An 18,340-nucleotide genomic window follows, 5' to 3' on the forward strand; every position below is an offset into this window, starting at 1 on the left:
ACTTAAGACATGCCTTACGCTAATAACGCCTCATTAACATAACAAAGAACCAATTCCCAAGTGGGATCATAGCCACAGGTATAGTGGTTAGGATTTATAACACATGTTTTGGGGGAACACAATTGAATCTGTAACAGTATTACTGACCACACCCACTGAACAAGCCCAGGAATTTTATTTTGCACCTGGAATCTGAACTGTCACAATATCTTGGGCAGGGGTCAAAGTGTGCAAAATGTGCAAAGACAGAAACATTCATTTCTCTCCCTATATTCCTTTCATTTCCCTCCCTATATTCCTTTCATTTCCTTCTGTAACACAAACCCATTCTTCTACTTCACAAACGCATCCTTTTACACTGTATTTTCACAAACCCATCAGAGCACATTTTGGTAATCTTGTTTCTACCCCACATTTTCCTGTGTGATAGACAATATCATTGTTACATAGAGTTAGAGCCTTTTTAGCTACTCTCTGAATTTAGTATTTTAGAAATAATTTCCTTGCCTAGGCGTTAACGACTCTGCTCAGGGATGAATTACCCAATAAGCGAAGTATGCAGGGCTTACTTGTGCTTACTTACTAATCTGTAGTGCACAATTTCACCTGTTTTTCATCACATCAAGTTTGTGATAAAAACAGGTGAAATTGTGCACTGCAGATGTGTAAGAAAACACAAGGAGGCCCATGTGTACCTTGCTTAATGTGTGCCCTTGCATACCTTGCTTAGTGGTTAATCTGCCCCTGACTCTGCTATACATAAATTCTGTAGGTTTGATGGCAAAAACATGCCAAGTGCTTTGGGTATCGCAAGAAGAAAACCCCTATATAAATGTCTGCTACGATTTCCATTATAGAATGAAGACACGTCAGGGTATGTTTTATTGGCCCATCTATAAATGACTTGAGTGGTACAGATATTTGGCTGGAAGCCCTGTTTCTTGCAAGCCCAAAGGTGTGGGTTAATGGAGCAATTAAACATACTTTCATATCCCAGGGCTGTAATAGTATTAGCGAAACATAAGTGAACGACACCAAAAGGAAAGAAAACTGTAAATATAGAGGAAGAACAAGATGGACTTCTGTGACAGAATTTCAAACAGTTGGCATTTTATGGGGCACCAGAATGGATATTTTTAAATCTTTCTTTCATAAAATAGGTATCTTGTTTTACTGACACTATGGAAATGTAAAGTAGAGAAACTGTCCTCCAAAGAAGCAGAGATTAGGTCATATGCAAGAATAGCAGTCAAAAAGCATTTAAGGAATGTTAGGAACCATTGATGTAGTAAGACTAAACCAAAAAAACCAAACCCATTGCTGTTGAATCGATTCCGAGTCATAGCAACCCTACAGGACAGAGTAGAATTGCCCCATAGAGTTTCCAAGGAGCACCTGGTCGTTTCAAACTGCTGACCTTTTGGTTAACAGCCGTAGCACTTAACCACCAGGGTTCCCATAATAAGATTAGAGCTTGTAAAATAAATGCAAGTGCTGACTGAGAACACTATCAGCCTTGGTTATCTTTGTATTTCTAGCGTATTGCACATGCTCGCAGTGTAGTATTTGTTCGGTAAACGTTTACCTAAGTAATATGAAGATAGGGTGTATTGAATTCCTTGTTCCCTGCCCAGGTATAAGAAAGAAGGACTAAAGAAGGAAGGAAGAAAGGAAAGACAGAAGGAAGAAATGGGGGAAGGAAAGAAAGAAGGATCAATAAAAGGGAAAGTCAAAAGAGTACCTTTATTTCGACAAAGCTAAGTTCGAGGATAAAGTTCAGTTGTAGATCTAGGCACTCTGACCTCACTAGCATCTACTTCCAGTAGTCTCACCTTCTTCTTTGCCTCTTTCTTTCCTAGTCAGCCTGATTCCTTTGCGCTCATGTTTTCGCCATCCGTGCTCTAACTTCTTAGCTACCACACCTGGGAAGCTGAGAGTCGGTACAAATAAATACCTAACCATAAAATTGCATAGTGTTTATCTTACGTTAGACCTCAAAGCAATCCGTAAAACTTTTACTTCATTATTTTTATCTTCTCCGATTCCTCAGTGACTTTCCCAAAGCTCCCTATTTTTGACTCCTCACCCTACACTGCGTATTCAAATCCTCCCCTCCATGCTATCAGTGGATGTTTGCCTCCTACTTCACATGAGTTCAGTTTGGTCATGATGCATGATTTCTCACCATATCCACCTCATCAACTACAAATGTGTGTGTGTGTGTGTGTGTGTGTGTGTGTAATTCTTGGCCCAAGAATTGGTCAGTTCTAGAGGAATTCTGTATCCAAAGGAAACACGATTTTTACATCAAAAACACTGAAAAGCAATAGAAGTCCATGCTAAATTCGCTAGAGGAAGTAATAACAGGATTCTACAAATAGCAAGATTCCCTAAAACTTCCCTAAATTCCCAGATTCTCTTCTCTGGTTCTCTGAAACAAAGTTAGCCTGTGCCTTCCTCACTTAGATGTGTTGCGACTCCCTCCCCTGAATTAACGCCATACCTGTCCTCATATAACTCAATTTAGTTCATGGAGACCTTGGCCCATCTGTCACCACAAAGGTTCCCTGAGGCAAGTGATAGAATGAGCAAAGAAAGGCTCCTTCTTAGAATAGAACGAGGGTGATGAGATGCTATAAGTACTTATGTTTCTACGTCTACGCATATCTGTGTTCTCTGTCTTCTAGCTCTGGAAGAAAATTATGCCAGCTAGTTTCAACCAACCTTACCCTTGACCACATGCCTTTCCATCTCCAATAAATAACTCCATCAGGACTCCTCCCATCAACCCTTATATTCAGAACATATAAAGAAATCTCTAAACTCAGTAATAAGAAAAATAAAACAGTTCTAAAAAATGGGCAAAATAATTGAATTGACACTTCATCAAAGAAGATATACTGAGGGCAAATATGTACATGAAAATACGCTCAACCCCAATGAAATGAAAATTAAAACTACTGTAAGATACTAGTGTACACCTATGACAATGGCCAGCATTAAAAAGACTGACCATACCAAGGTCAGAGCAGATGTGAAGAAACTGAACTCTCACACACTGCTGGTGAAATGTAACATGGTACAGTTGGGCAGTTTCTTAAAACCTTAAGCATACACATTCTATATAACCAAGCCAGTTCCTTCCTAGGTATTTAACTTAGAGAAATAAAGGCATATGTCCATAAGAAGACTTGTACACAAATGCTCAGAGACACTTTGTTTGTAATAGCCAAAACTTGGAAATAACCCAAATCCCTGTCAACAGGTGAATGGACAAACAGACTAGCTACTCAGCAATAAAAAAAAAAAAAAGGAATTAGCTACTTATAAATGTGAGAGTATTGATAAATCTCAAAATATTTTCCTGGATGAAAGAAGTCAGAACAAGCCCACCCACTCACACCCACACACACACACACAAAGAGTACATACTGTGCGATTCTATTTTCACAAAATTATAGATAACACAAACTAATCTATAGTGACAAAAAGCAGATCAGTGGTTGCCTGGGGGTGGTGGTAGGTGAGGAATGCATTATAAAGGGGCAAGAGGAAACATTTGAGAGGACGGATAAATCCGTTGTCTTGATTATGGTTATGTCTCTCTTGATAGATGATAGATAGATGGGCAGATAGATAGGTATCTTGTAAAATTGTATACTTTAAATATGTACACTTTATTGTGTATCAATTATACCTCAATAAATGTATTAAAATTCTGTGCACTTGTTTTTTGTTTATTTATTGACCCATTTTGATCTTATTTCTAGCCATGTCACTTTAGGGAAATAGCTTCATTAAGTTATTCATTAATGTTTGAATTGCCAAAAGCAAACATAAAACATAAATCCTTACTTTACTAGACGTCTCTGGTGCATTTGATACTTGTGATGAATCCCATGTCTTGAATTCCTGAGCTCCACTGGCTTCTGTGACACTGTAGTCCCTTGCTTTCTTCTGTATGTACTCTCTCTTCTGATTCCTGAACTGTGGTTATTTTCCAGGATTCCACTAACAGATCACCTCAGTCTCAACAATCTTCCTGAGTATTGTCCTTGGCTCTCATTGTTCCAACCATATGCTGATGACCCCCTCATCTACATCCCTAGCTTGAGAACTACTCTAATCTTCAGAGTTTCGCTTTCAAATGCTTAGGGGACATCTCCATTTTCACCACCCCCAGGAAAAAAAAAACTTAATGCAGCCAATTAAAACTGAACTCACCACCTCCATATTTAAACAAAGCCATCCTCCACCACTAACAGCCTCAGTTTGAAACCACATCACCCACCTGTCACCCAGGAATCACACCTGAGTTTTCCTTTCGCCTCACTACACAGATCCAGTCAATCACTAAGCTCTGCCAAATTTCCATTCTGTACATTCTCTCTATATTTATCACTGATACATTCATACCCTCCTCTTCTCTATACTATTATCACCCTATATCCGTTCCTCATCATTTCTTGTTTATGTTACGGAATCAGCCTCCTAAGTAACCCCTCTGCTTCCAGTCATGTCTTCTTCAAACTCATCTTTTACACCATGGCTGCCCATTTTCACTCTCCTGCTGAAAACCCTTCCGTGGCTCTCTATATAAGCGACAAGGTGAAACCGGAACACTCTATTATGGTAATCAAGGTATAAAATCTCCAGAAGTCCTGCTCTTATCTACCCTGCTAGCAAACATCTACATTTGCTTTCTGCTGCAAACACTCCACTCTGCAGCTTTTAGTTCCACACATACACCATGCCGCATATTGCCAACCCAACCCAGCGCCGTCGAGTCGATTGAGTGCATATTGCCAGCAGGTCATTATTCCCATTGTCCTTCCTACCTGTAACGCTCTTTCTTTTTCTACTTCTCTGAGTAACTTCTGTTTCTCTGTTCAGAATTAGAAGAGGCTTTAGCTACTCCAGGAAACCCTGGTGGCATAGTGGTTAAGTGCTACAGCTGCTAACCAAAGGGTCGGCAGTTCGAATCTGCCAGGCGCTCCTTGGAAACTCTATGGGGCAGCTCTACTCTGTTCTATAGCGTGTCTATGAGCCAGAATAGACTCAGCGGCCCTGGGTTTTGGGTTTTTAGCTACTCCATGGAGCCTTGCTTTATTACTAACCACCTCAGCCACACCACACTCACTCTCGTTGGGCTCAGTAGCCGTTTCAGTGCTCCCCAAGTACCCAAGTTTGAGCTAAGTCACTCTACTCGTTATTTCATTGTGTTATAACCAATTGTTCCATTGGGATTTCAATTTATTTTATTCTTAGTATCTACTTTTTTTTTTTTTTTGTTTACCATGGTACTATGGTAATAAATTTACAATAAATTATTCATTAAACACCCTTTCAAATCAACCATCTCCATTTCTAAGGGATGATTTAAGAGATTGAAACTTAAAGAGGATAATTAAATAACTTAATCAGCTGTCATGTGGGATATAGTAAATTTGAACTCTTGTCTTAGGAGCCCTGACAGTGCAGTGGTTAAGGCCTACAGCAAGCTACGGTGGCTAACCAAAAGGTTGACATTTCAAATTCACCAGCTGCTCCTTGGAAACCATATGGGGCAGTTCTACTCTGATCTGTAGGATCAGACTCAACGAAACAAGTACACTATATAACTACCATGCCTAAGCTGTTAATCACTGCTGTATAGTCTGTCTCTCCTTCTGTCTCTTCTTCCCTCCTCCTCTCCTTCCCTCTTTCCCTTTCTTTTAAGGCACAAATTGCATGCTCATTTTAGTATCCCCAGGAATAGTGCTGGGCATAGCTGATATTCAACAAACATTTGTCTATTAAATGAATGACTTCTGACATTTAATTCAATTTCTTTCAGTGTACCATTTATTGGCCATTAAAGTAATACTGGGGAAAAAAATAACTTTTTAGTAGGAACATTTCTGAAAATTCATCTGGTCCAATTTGGTCAAAGTTTCATATCAAGAAATCAATATGTCTGGTAAATTTCATTCCCTACTGACTCCATTCACTCGTCAACCTTAAAAATGGAGCAATATGGCACTGAATATTATGAAGAAATCACGAATAAAATCCATGCTGAAAATTGGGAAGAGACCAGTAATATAATGAGCTTCTGGTTGAGTACAGCATGAAAATGAGGCTGGTTATAGAATCTGAGAAACGAACGCGGAAATGTTGGGAAAACTTAAAGCCTAAATCTCTTAAGGAGAAACTTAAAGGTATATCAAACTTAAACAAAGTTAAAAAAACAAAAACAAAAAAAACCTGAGTCTATGTGAAAGAATGACACAGATGATGTCTAATGCAAAAAAAAAAAAAAAGCCACAGAAAACCAGTTGCTGTTGAATTGACTCCTGTGGATCCCATATGTATCAGAGTAGAACACGGCTCCCTAGAGTTTTCAACAGCTTTTTTTTTTTTTTAATTGTACTTTAGATGAAGGTTTACAGAACAAACTAACTTCTCATTAAACAGTACACATTTGTTTTACGTCATTGGTTAACAACCCCACAACATGTCAACACTCTCCCTTCTGGACCTTGGGTACCCTATTACCAGGTTTCCTGTCGCCTCCTGCATTCTAGTCCTTCCTCTGGGCTGCTGTGCCCTTTTACTCTCTTTTTGTTTTATGGGCCTGTCTAATCTTTGGCTGAAGGGTGAAACTCAGGAGTGACTTCATTACTGAGCTAAACGGGTATCCAGGGGCCATATTCTCAGGGTTTCTCCAGTCTCTGTCAGGCCGGTAAGTCTGGTCTTTTTTTGTCAGAATTTTGTTCTACATTTTTCTCCAGCCCTGTCTGGGACCCTCTATTGTGATCCCTGTCAGAGCAGCCAATAGTGATAGCTAGGCGCCATCTAGTTGTACTGGACTCAGTCTGGTGGAGGTCATGGTAGTTGTGGTCCATTAGTCCTTTGGACTAATCTTTCCCTTGTATCTTTAGTTTTCTTCATTCTCCCTTGCTCCTGAAAAGATGAGACCAGTGGAGTATCTTAGATGGCCACTCACAGGCTTTTAAGACCCCAGACAATAGTCACCAAAGTAGAATGAAGAACATTTTCTTTATAAACTATGTTATGCCAATTGAGCTAGATGTTCCCCAAGACCATGGTCCCCACAGCCCTCAGCCCAGCAATTCAGTCCCTCAGGGAGTTTGGATGTGTCCATGGAGCTTCATGACACTGCCTTGTACAAGTTGTTCTGGCTTCCCCAGTATTGTGTACTGTCTTACCCTTCACCAGAGTTACCACTTATCATCTATTTAGTGTTTTTCCATCCCCTCCTCTCCCCTCCTTTGTAGTCATCAAAGATTGTTTCCTCTTGTGAGTAAACCTTTTCATGAGTTTTTATAGTAGTGGTCTCATACAATATTTGCCTATTTGTGATTGACTTATTTCATTCAGCATGATGCCCTCCAGACTCATTCATGTTATGAAATACTTCTCAGATTTGTCATTGTTCTTTCTCCTTGTGTAGTACTCCATCGTGCGCATGCACCATAGTTGTTTATCCATTCATCTGTTGATGGGCATCTAGGTTGTTTCCATCTTTTTGCTATTGAGAGTAATGCTGCAGTGAACACGGACGTACATATGTCTATTCACATGACGACTCTTATTTCTCCAGGGTATATCCCTAGGAGTGGGATTGCTGGATCATATGGTATTTCCATTTCTAGCTTTCTAAAGAAGCATCAAATGGTTTTCCAAAATGGTTGTATCATTTTGCATTCCCACCACCAGTGCATAAGTGTTCCCATCTCCCTGCAGCCTCTCCAATATTTGTTATTTCCTGTTTTTTGATTCATACCAGTAATCCTGGGGTGAGATAGTATCTCATTGTGGTTTTAGATTTGCATTTCTGTAATGACTACTGATCAAGAGCATTTCCTCACGTGTCTGTTAGTCACTTGAATGTCTCCTTTGGTGAAGTGTCTTTTCATTTCCTTTGTCCCCATTTTCTCATTGGATTATTTGTCTTTTTATTGTAGAAGTGTTGGATTTTCCTGTAGATTTCAGAGATTAGACCTTTGTCAGATTTGTAATACCAACATTTTTTTCCCAGTCTGTAAGTTCTCTTTTTACTCTTTTGGTGAAGTCTTTTGACTGAGCATTAAGTGTTTAAGTTTTAGAAGATTCCAGTTATCTAGCTTATCTTCTGGAGTTTTTGTGCTGTTAGTTATGGTTTGTATCCTGCTAGTGCTGTGTATTAGGGCCTCTAGCATTGTTTCTATTTTCCCTTCTATGACCTTTATAGTTTTTAGTTTTATTTTTAGGCCTTTGATCCACTTTCAATTAGTTTTTGTGTATGGTGTGAGGTATGGGTCCTGTTTTATTTATTTTTTTGCATATGGACATCCAGCTTTGCCAACACCATTTGTTAAAAAGGCTGTCTTTTCCACATTTAAAGAACTTTGAGCCCTTGTGGAAGATCAGGTGACCATAGGTGGATGGATATACATCTAGGTTATCAATTCTGTTCCATTGGCTAATGTATCTGTTGTACTAGTACCGGGCTGTTTTGACTACCATAGCTGTATAGTAGATTCTGAGGTCAGGTAGTGGGAGTCCTCCTACTCTACTCTTCTTCAATAGTGCTTTACTTATCTGGGGCGTCTTCCCTTTCCATATGAAGTTAAGATTAATTTTTTCCATCTCTTTAAAGAATGTTGTTTGTGTTTGGATTGGGATTGCACTGAACTTGTAAATTGCTTTGGGTGGAATTGTCATTTTCACAATGTTGAGTCTATCCATGAGCATGGTATGTTTTTCCATTTATGTAGCTCTCTTTTGGTTTCTTGCAATAGTGTTTTGTAGTTTTCTTTGTATAGTTAGATTTATTCCTAAGTTGTTTTTTTTTTGGAAACCCTGGTGGCGTAGTGGTTAAGTGCTATGCCTGCTAACCAAGGGGTCCACAGTTCAAATCCGCCAGGCACTCCCTGGAAACTCTATTAGGCAGTTCTACTCTGTCCCATAGGGTCACTATGAGTCGGAATTGACTCAACAGCACTGAGTTTTTTGGGGTATTTTTCTGGATTTCCTTTTCATCACTGTCTTTGTTGGTACATAAAAATCCAACTTATTTTTGTATGTTTACCTTGTGTCCTGCTACTCTGCTGAATCTTTCTATTAGTTCCAGGAGTCGTCTCATGGAGTTTTTTTTTTTGTTTTTCTATGTATAGTATCATAACATATCATCTGCAAATAGTGACAGTTTTACTTTTTCCTTATCAGTTTGGATGCCCTTTATTTCTTTTTCTTGCCTTACTGCTCTGGCTAGGACTTCCAGCACAATGTTAAATAGAAGTGGTGATAAAGGGCATCACTGTCTTGCTCCTGTTCTCAAGGGGAATGTTTTCAGCCTCTCTCCATTAAGAATGATGTTGGCTGTTGGTTTTGTACAGATGCCCTTTATTAGGTTGAGGAATTTCCCTTCTATGACTATTTTATTGAGAGTTTTTATCAAGAATGGGTGTTGGACTTTATCAAATGCCTTTTCTGAGTCAATTAAGATGATCATGTGATTCTTTTCTTTCCTTTTATTTATGTATGTTGATTAATTTTCTAATGTTGGACCATTCTTGCATATCTGGTATGAATCCTACTTTGTCACGGTGTATTATTTTTTTGATAACAACCATCAACCTACTGCTGTCGAGTCGATTCTGACTCAAAAAAGTAAATTACAGACCAATATCTCTCATGAATGTAGATGTAAAAATTCTCAATAGAATTCAAGCTAATAGAATTCAGCATCCTATAAAAAAAATTATTGAGAATTTTTGCATCTACATTCATGAGAGATATTGGTCCGTAATTTACTTTTTTTGTGGTGTCTTTGCCTGGTTTTGGTATCAGGGTTATGCTGGCTTCATAGAATGAACTCAGAAGTATCACTTCCTTTTCTGTGTTCTGAAATAGTTTGAGTAGTACTCGTGTAAGCTCTTCTCTGAATGTTTGGTAGAATTCTCCAGTGAAGCCATCTGGTCCAGGGATTTTTTTTACTGGGAGTATTTTTTATGACCTTTTCAATCTCTTCTCTTGTTATTGGTCTGTTCAGATTTTTAACATCATTTTGTGTTTGTCTGGGTAGGTAGTGTGTTTCTAGAAATTGTCCATTTCCTCTAGATTTTCAAATTTGTTGGAGTATGGTTTTTCATAATACTCTGTTATGATCCTTTTTAGTTCAGTTGGGTCTGCTGTGTGTCCCCCATTTCATTTCTTATTTGGGTTATTTGTGTCCTCTCCTGTTTCTCTTTTGTCAATTTGGCCAGTGGTTTGTCGATTTTGTTGAACCTTTCAAAGAACCAACTTTTGGTTTTGTTGATTCTTTCTATTGTTTTTCTATTCTCTATTTCATTTATTTCTCCTCTGATCTTTATTATTTCCTTTCTTCTGGTGGCTGTGGGCTTCTTTTGCTGTTCTCTTTCTATTTGTTCAAGTCGTGTAGCTAATGTTTTGATTTTGTGCCTTTCTTCTTTTTGATGTGTGTATTTTTGCTATAAATTGACCTCTGAGGACTGCCTTTGCTGTGCCCCAAAGGTTTTGGTATATGTACTTCCATTCTCCTTTGATTCTAGGAAGTTTTTTATTCCATCTCTGATTTCTTCTATTACTCAGCAGTTTTTAAGCAGGGTGATATTCAGTTTCCATGTAATTAAATGTTTTTCCTTGTTCTTCATGTTGTTAATTTCTACTTTGATGGCATTGTGGTCAGAAAAGATACTTTGCATTATTTCAGTGTTCTGGATTTTGTTGAGGGTTGCTCTGTGGCCTAAGTTGTGGTTTATTCTGGAGAACGTTCTGTGTGCATTGGAAAGGAATGTGTACACTGCAGCTGTTAAGTGGGGTATTCTACATATGCCTATGAGTTTAAGTTTGCTGATCGTGGCCTTTAGATCCTCTGTATCTTTGTTGAGTTTCTTTCTAGATATTCTGTTCTTTACCAAGAGTGGTGTGTTGAAGTCTCCTACTATTATTGCGGAACTGTCAGTTTCATTTTTCAGTACTGTTAGAGTTTGTTTTATATAATTTGGAGCCCTATCATTGGATGTGTAGATGTGTATTATGGTTACTTCATGATGGATTGTCCCTTTGATCAGTATATAGTGCCCTTCTTTATCTTTTATGGTGGATTTTGATTTAAAGTCTATTTTATCTGAGATTAGTTTTGCCACTCCTGCTTTTGTTTGGTAGCTGTTTGCTCATTATATTTTTTCCATCCTTTGATTTTTAATAAATTTATGTCATTGTTTCTTAGATGAGTCTCTTGTTGACAGCATATTGATGGATTCTGTTTTTCCATCCATTCTGTCACTCTCTGTCTCTTTATGAGTGGATTTAGGCCATTTACGTTCAGTGTAATTATTGATAGGTGTGAGTTTATTGCTGTCATTTTATACTGGTTTTTTTTTTGTGTGTGTGTGGTGCTGACATTTCCTTTGTTTCTCTTCCTCTACTGTGCTGAATTCCTTTTGTTCATAGATTTTTTTCATTTCTTTTGTTTTTGTAGATTTTGTTTTCATTGAGACTTTATGCTTTTTTTATTTCAATGAGTAGGTTTGTTAACTATCTTTGTGGTTACCTTGAAATTCACGCCTATCTTTCTATATTTGAACCAGTCTATTATTACTTGGTATCACCTTGCATTCCTCTTCTTTAGAAAATTCTATACCTACATCATGTCATTTACAGATTAACCTCTCTGGTTCCCTGTTGTAAATCTTTTGAATAATCATTGAGAGTTCATTTCCTAGATTGGTATATGGGTGGTGTGATCTTGTGTCCTAGATTCAGGCTATGGTCTGATGTTTGTTCTTAAATCAAAGGACTCCCTTTCATAATTCTTGTAAATTTCGCTTCGTTTTTATATATTCCCTTAATTTCTGTTTATCTGAAATGTCCTAATTTCACCATCATATTTTAGTGAGAGTTTTACAGGATATATTATTCTCGTTTGGCAATTTTTTTTTCTCTCAGGGTTTTACATATGTCATTCCATTGCCTTCTTGCCTGCTTGGTTTCTGCCAAGCAATCACAGTTTAGTCTTACTGTTTCCCTTCTGTATGTGACTATTCATTGCCCTCAAGCTGCAATGCCCTCAGAATTCTTTCTTTGTCTTTGATTTTAGCAAGTGTGATTATGATATGCCTCAGCGACTTTCTTTTAGGGTCTATCCTATATGCAGTTTGTAGAGCTTCTTGGATGGTCCGCTTCATCTTTCATAATATTAGGGAAGTTTTCTGTCAGCAATTCAATGATCCTCTCTGTGTTTTCCATTTTCTCCCCCCTCCTAAAATTCCAGTCGCTCAAAAATTTTTGCTTTTGATTGTATCCCACACAATTCTCAGGATTTCTTCATTTTTCTTTGTTCTTTTTTCTGATTTTTCTTCAAACAGAGTTGTATCCAAGTGTTTGTCTTCAACTTTGCTGACTAGGGCAGGTCCAGCAGGCGCTCTGTCTCTTGCTTGGAGCTCTGTAAAGCTGCTTTCCCTTACTCCCTGTCCATAAATCTCCAACAAGAGTCCAAGATGGCTAATCCCTGCTGTGTTAACTTATAGGGAACCTCCGCTCATATCTCTCCTTGCTCTGTGTTCTCTGTCAGCTTCTTATTCCATTCAGTGCTTGGTTCTTTATCTCTTCCTTTGTTACTTATGGTTCCAGGATTGATGTTTGTCTTTGTTTTACTTAGCTTCTCAGATCTTTGCTGTGGAGGGTCAGTGTGGTGCTTCTGTCTATACGGCCATGTTGGCTCTGTCTCCAATGGCTTTGTTTTTGGAAGCAAATCACCAGGCCTTTCTTCTGAGGTACCTCTGGGTGGACTCAAATTGCCAAACTAGGTTAGTAGCCAAGCAGCTAACCATTTGTACCATCCAATGGCACAAATGAATCCACAAAAAAATTTCTCTAAAAAAGTCCTAAGGTAGCATGACTTAACTAAACTCAGGAGATTTCAGAGATAAGGAACTGATTTCATATGTTTGTGCACTTTTTTTAATCTTTGGTGTGACGGAAGGTTAATTTTGACATGCATTAGCAGCAAAGTACTTATGTAGTCTTACATATTATAAAAACAGTATGGGGTCGGTGTTTGATAGCCTGTCATTTCACGAGAGGGAAGGAGGATCAAGATCAACAGCCCAAAGCTGATTTCTATCAGGCAGAGGTCAGATATGCCTTCCCTCTCAGCCTTCTTTACCAACTCTGACATCAACTATCCCTCCCATGGCACTTCTTTGGTTGGTTCGATAATTTGTTGTTGCAATGGCCACACAGAACTCACAAACCATACTCAGAATTATGGTGTTTATTAGGGAAGTAACAATTCAGGTTACAATTCAGGCTCAGGAACACTCAAAGATATAGTTCTTCCATCAGGACACCATCTTTCCAGTTAAGCTAGAAGCCCAAAGACACTCAGCTTTCTCTCTCCTTGGGCCGGGAAGCCCACTATGCCATCTCCTGTGGGTCTCTCCTGCTGGTCTGTCCTTCCTTAGTGGTGGTGGGCTCTTCTCTTGTCTGCCTCTGGGGTGGCTCATTTCAAGCCCAGCGGGATGGCAAAACTGACTAATCCGCTTGGTGGGCCACAATTACCCTATCACACAGTCCCATCCAATCACTTGGGTGGAAGCTACAAGACCATGGCTAGAAAGGCCACACAAAAGTGATCTATGACACCATACATACTTACTAAGAGGTACACTTGTTAAAAAGTATGTCCGTTCCTTTGCAGAAGCACAAATACAGGGCTGAAAAAAATTATAAACTATTAAGGTTTAAAAAGTCATGTTGCAAGTATCAGAGAAAGTGCCACTACTTCTGAAAGTCCTAAAAAAATCTCTGCTCTTTCTCAATTAATTTGTATTCTTATGTATTCATTAGGACTCCTTTTTATTGACTATCATTATAAGGTCTTGACTAAGTTTTGGAGGTAGGTAAATGAATAAAACTTATTTTCCACCTTCAAGTAGCTTATAGAAAAAAAAAAAAAAAAAACCTTTAGTACCTGTTACTAAAGTAGCTCCCTTCTTGATCTTGACCTCCCTGTATTTCTACTAGAAGAAAATGTCCCCAAGAAAAAATTCTAGGGGAATAGGCTCATCTCATATGCCTTCTCTCACATGAAAATTGCAGCCTTATGTTGTTTGTTGTTCATAACTGCAATGTTTTATATATTTTGTCAGGATTTTGTACTTATTTTACAGTAGAAGGATAAGTGTGCTATTAGCTACCTGTCTTGGCTGTAACCAGAATCTGATTTAATAACTGAATAATTTTTTTTACCCTTATCCTATGACTAAAAAAAAAAAAAAAAAAAAAAACCTAAAATGTAGGATTTTAAAATGTATTCCAAATCCAGTTTATCTTCTTTGTGTTGGATTGACATTCTTAGCTTGAAGTTTGTTCAATACCAACATGTGATTTACATTTATCTTGCCCGTAATCATAATGGCTGGAATTGAGAAATAACCATATGTACAAGTTTAGAGGCTATGTACAAGAGAAATAAAATTAATCCAATATGATATTTTTGCTAAATCCTAGTTGCTTCCTTTTCTTTCCTGAATATTCACGAATGTTTTTTTTTTTTTTTCATGATCTTCTCTAGATTATTGCCTGGGGTCAATCTCAAACTTAATCAGTGTGTACCAGAATCTAGATTTTGGTTTCTGTTGTTGTTGTTGTTTTGCTTTGTTTTTGAAAAGCAGAACATCTCTATATGTTCAGTCTTCTGGTCCTTTGTTTGTTCTTCATGGGTTTACCAAATATTATCAAAGGTACTCCTGTTTCCAGGGCAATAGCAATCCTATGCAGTGGGAAAGATATCTTACCTCTGAATCCAAGTTCCTCTTACTAGCAGTATAATAGGCAATTTACTCAGTTCTTTACATTTCTGCCTTTATCTTTTATTAAAAGGGAATAAAATACTTGTTTTAATGTTTGTTTTGAAGATTGGGAAATACATGAAGGCAAATACTGTATTGCCACCTGAGAGGGGTCCAACGAGGATAGCAGCCCTCAGTCTTAGTATTATCATTCCAGTAGCCGGCAGGTAGTAATTCACCGGAGCTTGGATAGCTGCATTAAGTAGTCCCATGATTTCTCACTAAATTTTTTCATATTGTGACCTCAATTCTCCCTAGGCAATGTTTAGTCTCTTCCCTCCTACAGATGGTTCTATCTAGAGGAGAATATACACTCAAAGGAATTTGAATACTTCTATTTTGATATTTTATTTAAATCACTTGTTTTCAAAAAGAACACTTTCTTTTCCTGCTTATTTTCTTGCTCCAAATAACATTAACAAAATCATTACACTGTATTTAATATTGGTAAAACTTTCAGTTTATCCTATTGTCTAACTTCTCCCTCCCTCGCTCCCTCCTTCGGGTTTTCGTTTTTCAGTTGCCACTGTTGTGTTTTTCTTCCTTACGTGAGTCCATCATTTTTCCTTACACGCTCTGTTAAAAGCCTTTCGAGTGCTCTGGGGCAACCTATACTGTCTTTGCAACTTTGGTATCTCTCCACTTTTTCTTTATAAGCTGACAACAGTATAGTAACAAAAAAAATGTTGAGCTTCTCATTTCTCTTGAGTTATATATGAGCTTTAAAGACATCATTGGTCGGCTTTAAAAAAAAAAAAAAAAAAAAAAGCATGTGTGCTTGGTGCCTGCGTCTTTTTCATGGCTACTTTTCTCATTTTCTCCTAAGGTGTGAACTTCTAAAAGAGTAAAAGCCAAGAAGTCCTTTACTACATTGTTCTGTGTAAAGGCACTTAACCTGTCACAAAAAAAAAGAAAGAAAGAAAAAAAGGCGCACCAGGCTCCTCTTTAGAGAAAGGTTTTCGATCGAATCGAATATTACGAGCTGAGGTTCTCCTCTGATCAATAGGTTATACTCACAGACTCGACCTCCTTCCAATCTTTCCAAGCAGTCCAGGAAAAATCAAATCAAAAGAGAGCAAAACAAAACTAACTAAAGAACAAAATCTGTCCTTGAAGCACGGGGGCATGATTTGGGAACACGTGTGCCCTGCTGGGAGGGCGAGGCTTCCCCTCTCTCCCGCTAGGTCTCCCACCTTCCGAGAGCCCCTCCCCCACCGCCGGGAGGCCCCTGGGATCTCCCACAGCCGGGTGGCCTCGCCCTCTGCCCGGCGGAGAGACGCGGCGTGGAGCAGGCACGGGGGCGTCAGCGAGGCTCCCGCAGGGCCACTGGGCATGCTCAGCGGCCGGGCCGGTCTGGGTCTCTCCCCGGCAGCTAGTGCATCACACCAGCGCTCGCTGCCCTGGGAGGAGGAGGAGGAGAAGCAGTAGGAGGAAGGGGAGGAGGAGCGGCCAGCAGTGGCCACGGCCGCCACCACCAGGCAGAGAAAGAGTTTGTGGGGAGGAAAAGATCCCCCTTGCACTTCGAGCGCCTTGTGTCTGCTTTTGGAAAAAGAGTATACGACATAAAAGAGCCTGAAAGAATAAGAAGGAAAAGTGAGGGGGGAGAGAGAAAAAAAGAAGGGGCCAAGTAAGGGCCGGAGCGTGCAGGGGAGCCGGAGGCGCGGGGGCGAAGGCGCCGAGCCGCGAGCGCTGCGCTAAGGCAGGTGTCGCCGCCGCTGCCCGGAGGCGGCATGTGACGCGCGGCCGCAGCTGCCCGCGGGCGGAGCGCGCTCGGACCCGGGCGCGCACACCGCGGGCCAAGTCTGTGCGATCCCGGATTCCCCGCTCGTCGTCGTGCACCGGGCGGCAGCCGCGCTTCTGGAGAGCCGGGCGATGAACCGAAGGGCGGCTCCGGGCTGGGGCGCGCGCTCCTAGGACACTCGCTCCTTGGACGCCGAGCAGGAGGTGACCGAGGGACAGCAGGCTGGGCGCCTCCTCGCATAGGGGAGTCTGGGAGGACCAGCGGGGCACAGCCACCTGGAGCACAGCTGCCAGGTAAAGACGGCGCCCAGCCACCCGGGCGCTTGGGCACACCCGGGGCGGTAGCGGCTGACCTGGTTTCTTGCCTTCTCGCGTGGCGAAAAGAGGAAAAAGTTTTCAGCGCAGGTAGAAAATGTCTTTGCTTTTGGAGTTTAAAGAGGGGACTGGGGAGAGACCAGAGAGGCTCGCCTGTCGATTTGGGGGAGCGACACTTGAACCTCGAAAGCTATCTGGTGGGGAGTTGGAGCTCGGGGGGCTGAGGGTGGGAATGCTGGGGTGACAACCAGGTACCGGGAAAGGGACAGGAATATACGAGCGGCGCCCAGAAGAGAGGGGACGCCCCACCCTGCTCTTCTCAACCTCGATTCTCTCTCTTTCGCCAGATCCGAGTCCCCAAGTGCTGCTCGGCTCGGTGTGTGTGTGTGTGTGTCGCGTGTGATGTGCGTGTGTGTATTCTCTCGCTGGATTCCCTACCTCTTTTAAGAAGAATAAAGGAGGGACCCACCAACCTCGCAGCGGGGTCGCTTTGTTGGATTACGTGTCAGGAAACTAAGAGGCCAATGTGGCACTTAACGTAACACCTGGGCAAAGGTACGCGGCCCTGGTGCGCGTCTTTGCTCACCCAGGGAGAGTGCAAACGCGCGGAGCCGCGGCTGCGTGTCCGCCCCGGACCTCAGAGCTGGGACCCTCCTGAGTACAGCCGCCGCGGACAAGGTTCCTTTCTGCGTGTTTCCAAAAGGGCGGGCGCGGGGGTCCGTTGGCTTGTGTAGCTGAGTTCATTTGTATACTGGGCGGTGTGCGTGTTGGAATTATAATCCTGCTCTGCTTGCTCGTGTGTGTGCGCGACTCTCCTTACAGGCAGGTTGAAAGTGGTAGAGGGAGCAGGGATAGGGAATTGCGTCCATATGGACAGACTTCAAGACTGCAAAGATTCGTGTGCCTGCGAGTGTTATTCCAACCTATCCGCTGGCAATGAGGAGTCGTTTCCCTCCCGCTGTCGATGTTTGCAGTGTGAGAGGATGGCTCTCCTTGGGAGGGGCGACGCTTTTATAAGAACGAGTGTGTTGTAAGGACACTAGTTATTTCACTGTTTGCTTTGCACAGACCTTTGGTTTTTTCCCTTAGCCTCTGAGTTCCAACTAATCATATGACCTAATCCCCCCTTTTGGCCGTCTTTGGGGGTTACTAGTTGAGAATAATCTTTTTTTAAAAAGTGTGTTTAATGATTATGTAGTCCCCAGTAATTTTTTATATTGTGAAAACCCGATTGCATGAACCGTTCATCACTATTTCCTGTGTTTAAAATGATGCCCATGTATTTACTTAAGAGAGATACTCTGCTCAAGAATACACAATTCAGAGAGCTAAATCTAAAACAAATACAGGCACATAAGCCGCATCGTGGAGAATAGCGTGTTAATGAAAAACCTGAAAAGGTTCGCTGTTCCAAATACCTT

This window comes from Loxodonta africana, chromosome 25, assembly GCF_030014295.1.
Source record: "Loxodonta africana isolate mLoxAfr1 chromosome 25, mLoxAfr1.hap2, whole genome shotgun sequence".
NCBI lineage: Eukaryota > Metazoa > Chordata > Mammalia > Proboscidea > Elephantidae > Loxodonta > Loxodonta africana.